This window comes from Nicotiana tabacum, chromosome 20, assembly GCF_000715075.1.
Source record: "Nicotiana tabacum cultivar K326 chromosome 20, ASM71507v2, whole genome shotgun sequence".
Taxonomy (NCBI): domain Eukaryota; kingdom Viridiplantae; phylum Streptophyta; class Magnoliopsida; order Solanales; family Solanaceae; genus Nicotiana; species Nicotiana tabacum.
Genome location: NC_134099.1, coordinates 74849409 through 74860198, shown reverse-complemented (window position 1 = coordinate 74860198; position 10790 = coordinate 74849409). Strand labels below are relative to the sequence as shown.

Below are 10790 nucleotides of genomic sequence, written 5' to 3'. Positions count from 1 at the left end.
GGAAAAAGTTTTCTTCTTATCTTGATACTTTTATTTTGTTTGAGGCTCTCATTGATCTTATATTGTTTCTCCTTGTATTGTTACTCAATTCTTTGAGCGGGTGTTCAGCCTTACATACTAGTATTATTCCATATAACATTCCTTTTGTCTGGGGCGCTTTAATGGGTGCAGGTGGTTCGTCAGCAGGCAGCTTTGATCCTCATTAGCAGTTACCCTCTACTCAGCAGGTTTTGATGAGCCCTATTATGCTCCGGGTCTTATGTAACTTGACATTGTACATAATGTTTTGAGGTATAGCCGAGACCTTGTCGCCAGCACTTCCATATTACTCTTATGTTATACTTAGAGGCTCTGTAGGCATGTTGTGGGTGGTGTTCAATGTTGGGTAATGAACTAGATGTGTTGGTATTGTCATCTATGTTTTCCCTCGTAACTATGAACTTGTAATATTTTGGAAATTGTAAATGAAGCTCCTTTAAGTAATGGAAAAGGAATGCTGAACATTTTATTCTTCTCATGTTTATGTCTTGTTATTGATTCTTATATTGTGGTATCATTGTTCATGGGTAAGGTTGGGTAGAAGGCATCGGGTAGGCTTATTTGACCGGGATATCTCGGTTGAGCGTCGGTTGCGCTCCCCGAGGTCGGGGCATGACATCTAAGTCACCTTCTAAAATTTTACTTAAGTACAATTTATTTCTATTCTGGAACAGTTGTACCTAGAGATTTTCTAGTGAACTCAGTAGAGCTTATGACTTGCACCACCGATTTTGGGATATTGTACATCTATTGATGGTTGTTGGCTTTGTATAGAAATTTCTGCTTCATGTTAAATGGTTGCTTCATATAAATCTATTAAATAACTTTCTATGTGTTAGGTTTACCTAGTCCTGGGGATTAGGTGTCATCACGACTTGTAAGGAGGAATTTTGGGTCGTGACAAAATTTCAACAAATAATATACCAAGTATTCATAATGTTTTGAGGTAAACAATTCTCATTCTCATAATTGAACTGAAACGTTATTCCTTTGATAGATCATATATGTCGAATTAGCTCGCCATTGATCAACTTGAGCTTATATTCTTCCTTTTAAAAGTCATACTACTAATTTAAAGTCTTTGTACATACTACCTTCTCCGAACTAAGATTATATTGGATTTGTAGTTGTATCGTCTTTATTAAACTGGTCGAGTAAGTTCACCATTAATCAATTTGAGCTTATATTATTTTACTTTATTTTAAAATTTCGTATCACACAGATTTTAATTTTATCTATTTAACATTAATAAAATTTGTAGTAATTGATATGGATACACGTGCAAAAATCTAGCAAATAAAAAGTACTAAATGACTTCTTATGTTTCTAACATGTCGAATATTTTAAATAAAACCAATTTACCATAAAACAATTAATATATGAAATCGAAGAGAGTAGCCTTTGAAAGCATGACGATTAAAACCACACACGCTCCTTCACCACCAAAGGATGTGGTGCAGTGGATGAGACTCCTCTTTCCTTAACCAGAGGTCTCGAGTTCGAGCCCTGGGTATGGAAAAATCCTTAGTAGGGAGCGTCTCCCGCCGAATGGGACCCTACGCGGCGCGAATCCGAATATAATCGGGCTCCAATGCAGGTACCGGACACCGGATGGGAAACCAAAAAAAAAAAAAACACGCTCCTTCAATTTAAGGCAGCAAGCCCTGGAACCACAACAAAATCCTCACTCATGGCCGAGATCTTAATATTTTGACATAAATAGTTGTTTGGTGCTACATACCCCCACTGAAAATGCTTGGAGTGAAACTTGCAGTAGAATTATAAGCAAGGGTGGTTAAGAATACACGCATATACTTTTAAACTACTTTGAGAACCACCTTGAATTTGATGAATAGGCTGGTTTATATTCTGCCTTGTACTCGAGAACCACCATCTGATTACTGGATACCAATCATAAATGACTTATCAACTCACACAGCGAATATATTATAGCAAATAAAAGTAATGAACCAAATCAAACATGTCATGCCCACACTATCAAAACGCTAAAGGCAAGCAAAGCTGGCTTCAGTTTTTACGTTTTAGAAACAAAACAAAACATAAGACATGCCAAAGTACCATAATAGCCGGAGTCAAGCATGATTCCTAACAAAGTTCATATCAACCCAATTCTATCAGACTATTGAAGAGTCCTCTAACAATAGAACATGACCCTCTTGACGTTCTCCTTGAGGGCAGGAAGGGGTTTTACTGCAGCACCAGTACCTGGCGCTCGTGTACCCCTTCCTGCAGCTCCGACACCTCCTCCTCTACCAGCAGCATCTCCGCTTGTCACTGATCCACCATCAGATGTCTCTGGCTCCAAGTAAAAGCGAGCTCGGAAAGCTGCCAAATGTGCATAATAGGCTGATGGAACTGCAAAGAGCATCAAAAGATTGCATTTGGAGAAAATACTGTTATGAAACAAGCTAATGATGCTGGAGCACCAAAAAAACAGGAGGGGCAGACTAGGACAAACTAAATGCTGAAGTGTAGGGGACATACCAATGGAGACAGAGCGCGTGCACCTGGCATATCTGCAAATTTGAGGACAGATTAAAACCGATCAAAATGAGTACCAGGATAAGTCTAGAAAGGTGGCAGCTAAGAATCCACTTACGTATAGCAAAGATTGTTGGTCAATGAATGCAGAGCATCAGCTGTAAAATTGTTCTCGTCCCATAACACATGGTAATGAGCTGGACGGCTGGTACCCTGCAGCATCACAAAAAATCACTGTACTGCAATTGAATCTTTTTCTACATGACCACTATTCTTGTTTATAATATAAAAACTTTTTACCTGTATGCCGGCATGGCTACAAAGATAAAAATCAAACCCTGTAGGGGGGCAGATTTTCGAATCTACAACAGTACCTGCACAATTACATTATGAAGATAAGGCTGAAAGAGCATTCAATAGAATGCTTGAAGTGTAAGCTGTTTGTTGGACCAATACTTACCAGGAAGAATGTTCCCACTCCTGTCAACTGTGTTTCGGTCACGGTGGTTATTGGCAAATAACCTTGTGTGATGACGTTTCTGAACCACAACAAATGTAACTGGGGGCTGGTAATTAGGTTCCAAGGAAGCACATGCCTAAAGTGGGTGTAATGTCAATTCCTCATATATAATAAACAAAAATATAAAAAAGAAAGCAGTTCTAGATCCTCTCCTATTGTCCAAACAAACAGAAGAACTAAATAGCGAAAACCACATGAAATCTAACAGAGCGCTGATAATTAGGTTAAAAAAAATTTATCTTTTTTTTTCGAGAAATAGAAGGTTAAAGATGCAGATGCGTGATTCAATTCATGTGGGTTTATCATTTCTAACAAATGAAAAGGGATATTGTTTTATATCCTTCTCCATTGTCGAAAGGACAAAAAGAAATTAGATATTTACAAGCAGCATGAAAATTCAAGAGAAAGGCACAAACCTTGCGGATTGCATCAAGTTCATCAAGTAGTACTTGGTAAAACTGCCCTTCACTAAACACCGTCCCTGGGGGAAATACCATTCATTTTTGGCAAAAAAAAAAAATGAGTAGAAGGAACCTGTGAAATGTGGGTATAATGGCGTTATTTCAGGTACCTGTAGAAAATGATTCTCTGAGGCTTTTGTCCAGTAGATTTACGGAAGGATATAAGCAATTCACTGGATAATAAATAAGACAAGTTAAACTAACCACTGAAGCCAAATGAAGATCAGCAGATAAAAGCTTAAAATATTAGGAACATTCTAAGAAATGAGGGAGCAAAAAAGGCAGCATACCTGACCATACCACCAGTCACAGTCCCTCTAACAGGATCTTGCCAGGTCTTGTACAGATCTTGTATGAGCTCTTGCCTGTGGGCTTGAGCAGAAACCAAACCAGCGTACTTTGTAATCTCAGGCCAATCTTGAGAAGCAACTACCTGAAAAGACATGACAAGTTGGCACATTCTGGCTAAATGGTACAAATAACGAAGTGCTAGTAGAAATAACGAAGTGCACCACTGTCCTACCGCAGCAATAGACGGGCTAGAATCCTCCCCAGGGTGGGGATGGGTGACATCTGCACCAAAAATTATAGTAGGCCGGTCGCTAACAAGAGGAATTCGTCTAGATAGTCCATCAACAAGAACAGTGTTTCTCCCCCCAACCTTCACATTTATCTCAAGGGCTACATTGGCTAGATACTGCTGCTTGCTCATCTTAAATAAATGCTTTGTGAAGCAGCATTGCGAAACAATTCCAAGATCAGTCTCACAAATCCGCTTCAATTCACCTGGAAAAGAAATAGATAATCTCAGTCTTACCATATCGACACTTTTGCTAAAGAAGGAAAGAAGAACATAATTATTGGCTTATACCATAAAGAGAGCCATTATTATCTGGCAAGATAGCAATCAAAAGATCAAGCTCCCTCCCATGGGGCTGCAACTTCGCCATACCATCATGAAATCGAGTTTTCAAGACTCTCTCAACCTGATCCGGGCGTGCGCTAAATGGTGGCATAACAGGATTCGGATTGAAGTTCTGCAAAGACAAGCAGTACAAAAAAACTGTTTAGTTGCAAGACCACAAAAGAAACATATAAAAGGGAAACAAGAAACTGGAAATTCCAAATTACCATGCCAGAGATAGTGCACATATGTGCAAGCTCGGAACAAAACCCATGTGCAACATTGTCTTGTACATTGCGGGAAAATTTTATACAGATCCAATTGCTAACAGTTCCTCCATTCACCACTTTCTGTCAATAGTAAAAGTAAAACGGAAATGTTTAAAGCATCTAGCAGTGTCCTAATTTCTCGCTCACAGCCATATTAGATATCAAACTCGCCCAAAGCATGCTAGAGGTCAAGATAAAAGCAAAAAGAAAGTCGTGTCCCGGAATTTATTGCAATGGGTAAAGGAGAAAATGAGAACGCAGTCAGAATTATAATTAAGACAGAAACAGAAGAGAAGATCATGATCCACCAATCCAAGGTGAAAATGCAGGCATCTATCCTCCAAAGGTTAGTCTAGGTACAATAGATAGGTACAGATACCTGACACATCAAACAACTTTCTAACCACCAAATCCATCTTTAGCAATTATGATTCTGAAGGTTCATGGAAAATTATGTCATATAGTTATAGATCCTAAAAACAAATCAAACAATGTTTTAACCGCCAATGCCAAGATGGTTTCTACCTGATTATGACTATGAAGATTCGAGGATACTTACATTTACAATATGTGGATAAGTAAAGCTGTACAGACTTAAGGAGCCTTAAGCTAAGAAACAAATGCAGCAAAAGAAAATAAACAAGGCAAAGGCCAGAAAAAGTGACACATCAACAATGACTAGCGAATTAGAATTGGTAGGCAAACCATTAACACACAATCAAGTGAGATCAAACACTAAGCAATTCCATTTAACTGTACAGGAATGATATCATCTGATGACAGAAATCTCAAGGGAGCAAAACACAGCTTTTACCTTATTCTTCATATTCCACTCACCCACTTGAGGTAAACAGTCCTTTTCGCGACCCGTGTCATGGTATTTTAGCTACAGAAATAACAACTGATTACATAACCTACCAACAATAAACTTTTATTCGCTGCACACATTAATTGTAGCATTTCAAACACCAGGACGAACGGGGATACCATCTCCCTGAAATCAGATCCCAAAAATCAAACTACAGAAGAGAAGCTTCAACATACCCAAGGTGCAGGCAAAATACGAGCCTCAACTTGAGCCAGCCTCTCACTAATCTTGATACCAAACTCCTTTGCATACAGATCATCAGCATAAGCGGTATGACGAACAGTCTGACAAAAGAAAAGAGAAAATTTAAGGTGAATTTATACTTCAAAAATTATGTCAAAACATGCTCATCTTATTAATGAAGCAGTCTGACAGTAGAAAGAAGAATAAAGGTGAATTTTATAGCTTATGTATTATGCAAAAGACAGCGATCTGACTATAATTGCATCAAGAGCATGGCCTATCACCAGCAAACCCATGCAATCTTCAAAGTTCACTTAGGGAACCAGTATCAACAAATGACTTGACTAGATAGCTAGTATCAAGAGTTACAACAGATCCAGACAATAAAGTCTTTCTTCAGTCAAAATTTGAACCAAGATGCCTAATCACCTAGAAGTATCTCACCATATACGTTATCAACATTGTTTACAACAAACAAACACCAATAGTGCTCTAATAAATAAGAGGTAGAATTGCAGGATGATGCATGATAATACCTCCGACAATAGCTACTGCAAAAGCAGAACAGTTATAATTACCATAATCATTGTGTGGGACAAAGTAACCAACTTAAGCAACAAAGTACCCAACTTAAGGAACAAAGTAATATGTAGCTAGAAACTTTTGTAGGGGCCGTCTTGTTAAGGCTGTGTACACACTACCCTCCCCAGACCCCCACTTGCGGGATTTCACAGGGTATGTTGTATTCTTGTTTGGTTGTATTTCTTAGTACCTTCTTACTACTTTTATACTAGAACTTTTACCTTATCAGAGAAAAAAAAAAAGGAACAAAGTAATATCACTAATAACATTCATTTCAAGGTTCAGAAAGCTACTGACAGATTACAAGCATAAATCAGTGAGGACAGCATTAAATATCCGTATTATGGAACAAAGCATTCAGAACAGTTTAAGCAGCAGATATCCAACCTGCATAATATCCTGCTCCCTCTGTTGGGGACGCTGACAGGTTACTTTCAGGAGTGCAGTGATCTGCCTCTCATTCAAGCGCTTCGAGTATCTCTGTCCCTCAACAATCTTGCAGACCTGAAGCACCACATGTAAGCATACATAATTCAATAAAAAAAATCAATAAGGTAAAATTCATAAGATAATTAAAGAAGACTATAACAATGTAAAAAAGCACTGACTTCCATTGGCAAATAATTTGGCCTCTGCTGATTTCCAACTTGTAGACAAGGCCACAGGGTATGCTGAATGACAAACCCATATGTTTCTCGAAAATATTCCACAACAGATTTCACTGTACCCCCTATCATCAACAGGAAAACTTCCCAAAAGAGAAAAGAAAAAGAAATAGAACGATCAAGGATCATCGCTTAGCGACATTCTCAAGTAAGACAATAGTTACCTCACGATTAGATTCGAATCCAAATACTTTTTATATAGGAAAAAACCGAATACATACATCAACTCCCTTGTTGCTTGAGATGTTAAACCAGAAATGCGATATTTCCTACGCATATTCCCACGATGAGTAACCTCCACCCTTACAGCTCTTAGCGCTTTCTTGATCTACAGTTCATTAAACGTAAAGATGAAATCAGACAAGCAGTGTGCAAAATATAAACAATGGCCTTCTCAGCCCAACATATAGCCGTATATTACAGATTCTGTAATGAAAAGAATGTTTCTGAAAAAATGAAAATAAAGGAACACAAAATTAGATAGACCAAGGCTCATCCTATTCTTTTACTAAAATTTATTCGGATTCATTAAAATAATTCAATATAGTATGAAGATTTCCAGCCAACATAATTCTCTCAAAAAAGACAGGAAACTTAGAGGGGAAAAGGAAGGTACAGGGTAGTGTGTTGAATAAACAAGCGAGATGCATAAAGGGTGAAATTTTGAAGTCAACTGCCTAAAACAATGGCGAGGACTAGATGCAAGTTAGCAGATAGCTACCAGCTAAACCAGAACACAAACTAGGAATCTGATTTGACATTAAATCAAGGCTAACCTTTACTCGATCAGAATCAGATAATGCTCTTGATGACACATCACGATTTAGAAGCTGGGTAACAAAATCGATGACGGGCAATGGCTCAATGAATGCTGTGGATGACATATCTGCTCAAGATGATAATTCACAATGATGAGAAATATGTGTGCTCATGACCAACATGGTAAAAGTTAATATGATTGTCTCAAGTACCTTTCTCTGCTCTACAAGTTCAACATAATCAAGCTACAAAACCAGAGTTCAATAAAGTCTCAAAATGTGCTCACCAATATTCAGTGATAACCCCATCTGCGTAGGGTGAATACTTTGATAAAAACCACGCCAACATTCTAAACCTTCACCCAATGGTTGCCTTCGTCCTAAATCAGGCGAATAAAAAGAACGGCCCACAGGAGAGTACCTGCAATCAACCACAAAATAAGGAAAATATTTTAAAAAGCAACTCAAAAGGTATTTAAGAGTGATTTTTACCACCCAATAGTGATCGTTATAATGAAAAGAATTACATTCACAATGCCATGCTAGCCGAGAACCATACCTTGCTGTTGGCAACTCACGCAGAACAATATCCAAAACCTGCAGAGCTTCTTGTGGTGCATCAGCCTGTCTACCTTGTAAGAACATCCCTAAGTGATGGAGATCAGCGCGAGATGCCAGCTTGATCACAACTTTGAACTCCCTTATCCTCCTGCCTCGACAAAAAATAAAAAAGTACCCATCAAGAGATGCTAAAAATTTGTTATAATTTTTTTTATAAAACAAGAGGGACTTACTTGGCACCACTAGGCCCATCATCATCATCACTAAGAGTGATTTTGAAGTCCTTTTGGACAAAAGGGAGGGGCCCTGCAGTGTAAAGACTTTTTCGTCCATCATACGCCGGAAGCCTCTTTCCCAGATGAGATTCCCGGTAAAGTTTCACCAGCTGCTCCATGACAGTGCGGTTAAGAACTCTGGAGGAGACTTCAGGTGTAATAGAAACCTGAAAAATGGTAACAAATTGTTAAAATAAGACCGCCACAAGAGAATATAAAGGAGCATTAAAAAAATAACTCACAAGGTTCTCACATCATATTGGTGTAGGTCTTTGTCAGGCAACTCCACAAAGAAGTGGTTGGCCTTCACAGTACATCTGATACCTGTACTGCCCCTTCCTGGTCGAAGTGGAAACCTCATCGACTTGCTTGATGCAGGTTGTATTGCTAGGGGTGCAGCCACTTCTGGCTGCACAGCAAGTTGTTGTAATTGCTGTGTCGCTTGAGATATTGTCAGCTGAGGTCGGTGAGCTGAGGAACCAGCATCTGAATAAGTTTCTGCAGGTCTTCCATAAGGCATGGGCTGAGTAGTCATTGCAGCTTGATGCACAGTCTGGGTTGCGTGGTGCTGCTCGGGAACTGGTGGCCTAGAAGGTGCGCCGGGACCAGCTATGCCACCACGGTGTTGAGGTGGACCTCCACCAGATTGATACTGCCGAGTTCCCCTGCCTTGCTGATAGAATTCAGGGTGTTGTCCTCCATAGGACTGTTGAAGGGCCATTCCACCACGCGGTGCTTCCCGGCCATGGCCACCATATCCTCCACGATGAGGCTCCGAGCCTCTTCCTCCACCTTGAGAGCTGCCTTGCTGCTGCTGTTGTAATTGGCGTTGAGCACCACCTCGTCCCCCTCCAGATTCTTGAGACTCAGAGCACTCACCGCCACCAGGAAGGTCAGTTCTCTTCTTTCGCACCATGTCAGAAACTACAGCAATGACAACAATAATTATTTACAAATTTCAATCATGTTCTAATAGAGAAGAGTTGCATTCTCCGCAGGTACAAATAGTGGATACTCTTTTAATAGAGAAGAGTAGGCATTCTCCATGCATACAAAAGATACATTACAGCCATGTTAGAAAACAAGCAAGGACAGCGAAAGCGGACTTATGACAACTAAACAAAAGTGTTATATATAGTCGTTCCATGAAAAGCCACTTAATCAATTATACATTTCAATCGGCTAAGAACACAGACAAATCAACGGTATAGACCATCCAGTCCTACACCACACTAAGGTTAAACATGAAAGAATGATAACCAGAAGTAAGGAAACGAGAAGTCTTATTGTGTGTCTCACACAACTGATTTGTTGTGTGTCTCACACAACTGATTTGTCTCACAGACCCAAATCTTACACTTTTGGGTCCACAAAAATTTGGGCACAAAACGGTGAGACAAAAAAGATTGACAATTTGTACTTAAAGTATGACAATTTGTAGTTAGAACAGAAATTACGAAACCGCAGCATACTTGTATTAAAAACCCATTTTCAACGCCAAAATAACGTAAAAAAGACAACCTCATCACGTAAGTAGAACTACAAGGACGATTTGATCACCAAATGAACTCAAGAAAAACACGAACACATCAAAGAATTAAACGCAGAGGAACAAAAGCAACAGGGAAAATCATAACCCAAAAATTTGTAACAAAAGCTAAATTATAACACTTACAAAGACGAATCATATAAATAAATAAACGGCACAAAACTCACTTCAGAAAATCCAAAAATGAAATGAACCGATCATTTACCTCAAAACCACCGCGAGAGAAATACCGGACTTTTGCACAACAAAAGTACACACACACACAGAGAAAATGGAACGTACTATTATTTGTAGAGGGAATCAATGGGTGGGGGGCATAAAGTAGAAAAGGAAGTTACACTAGAGTGTAGGCGGGGATGATTCCCGGAACCCAATAATTTTTGACATGTATTAAAAATTTTATTAAATATCTATAAATAGTGATTGTCAACCAATTGTTAACGTAAAATCCTTATAGGAATCATAAACTTTAAAGTATAGGACTCTCGGTAGGTTTTTTAAAATGACAACTCTGCCCCTACAGCCTACTCTTCGTTTCCACGTTTTGTTTGGACGTGAGAGAGTCTATTCGGATGCTGACTGAAATTCCATAGACTTTTGTCTCCGTCGATTTATTTATTTAAAGAAAATTTTACTTTACTTTGGAGGTTGCTT

The 10790-nt window shown here is 38.9% G+C and overlaps 1 pseudogene; it reads right to left on the bottom strand.

Annotated features, from left to right (window-relative positions):
• Positions 1 to 2046: 2046 nt before the first annotated feature.
• On the bottom strand, positions 2047 to 10523 carry LOC107768556 (protein argonaute 1-like; annotated as a pseudogene).
• Between the last annotated feature and the right edge of the window lie 267 nt (positions 10524 to 10790).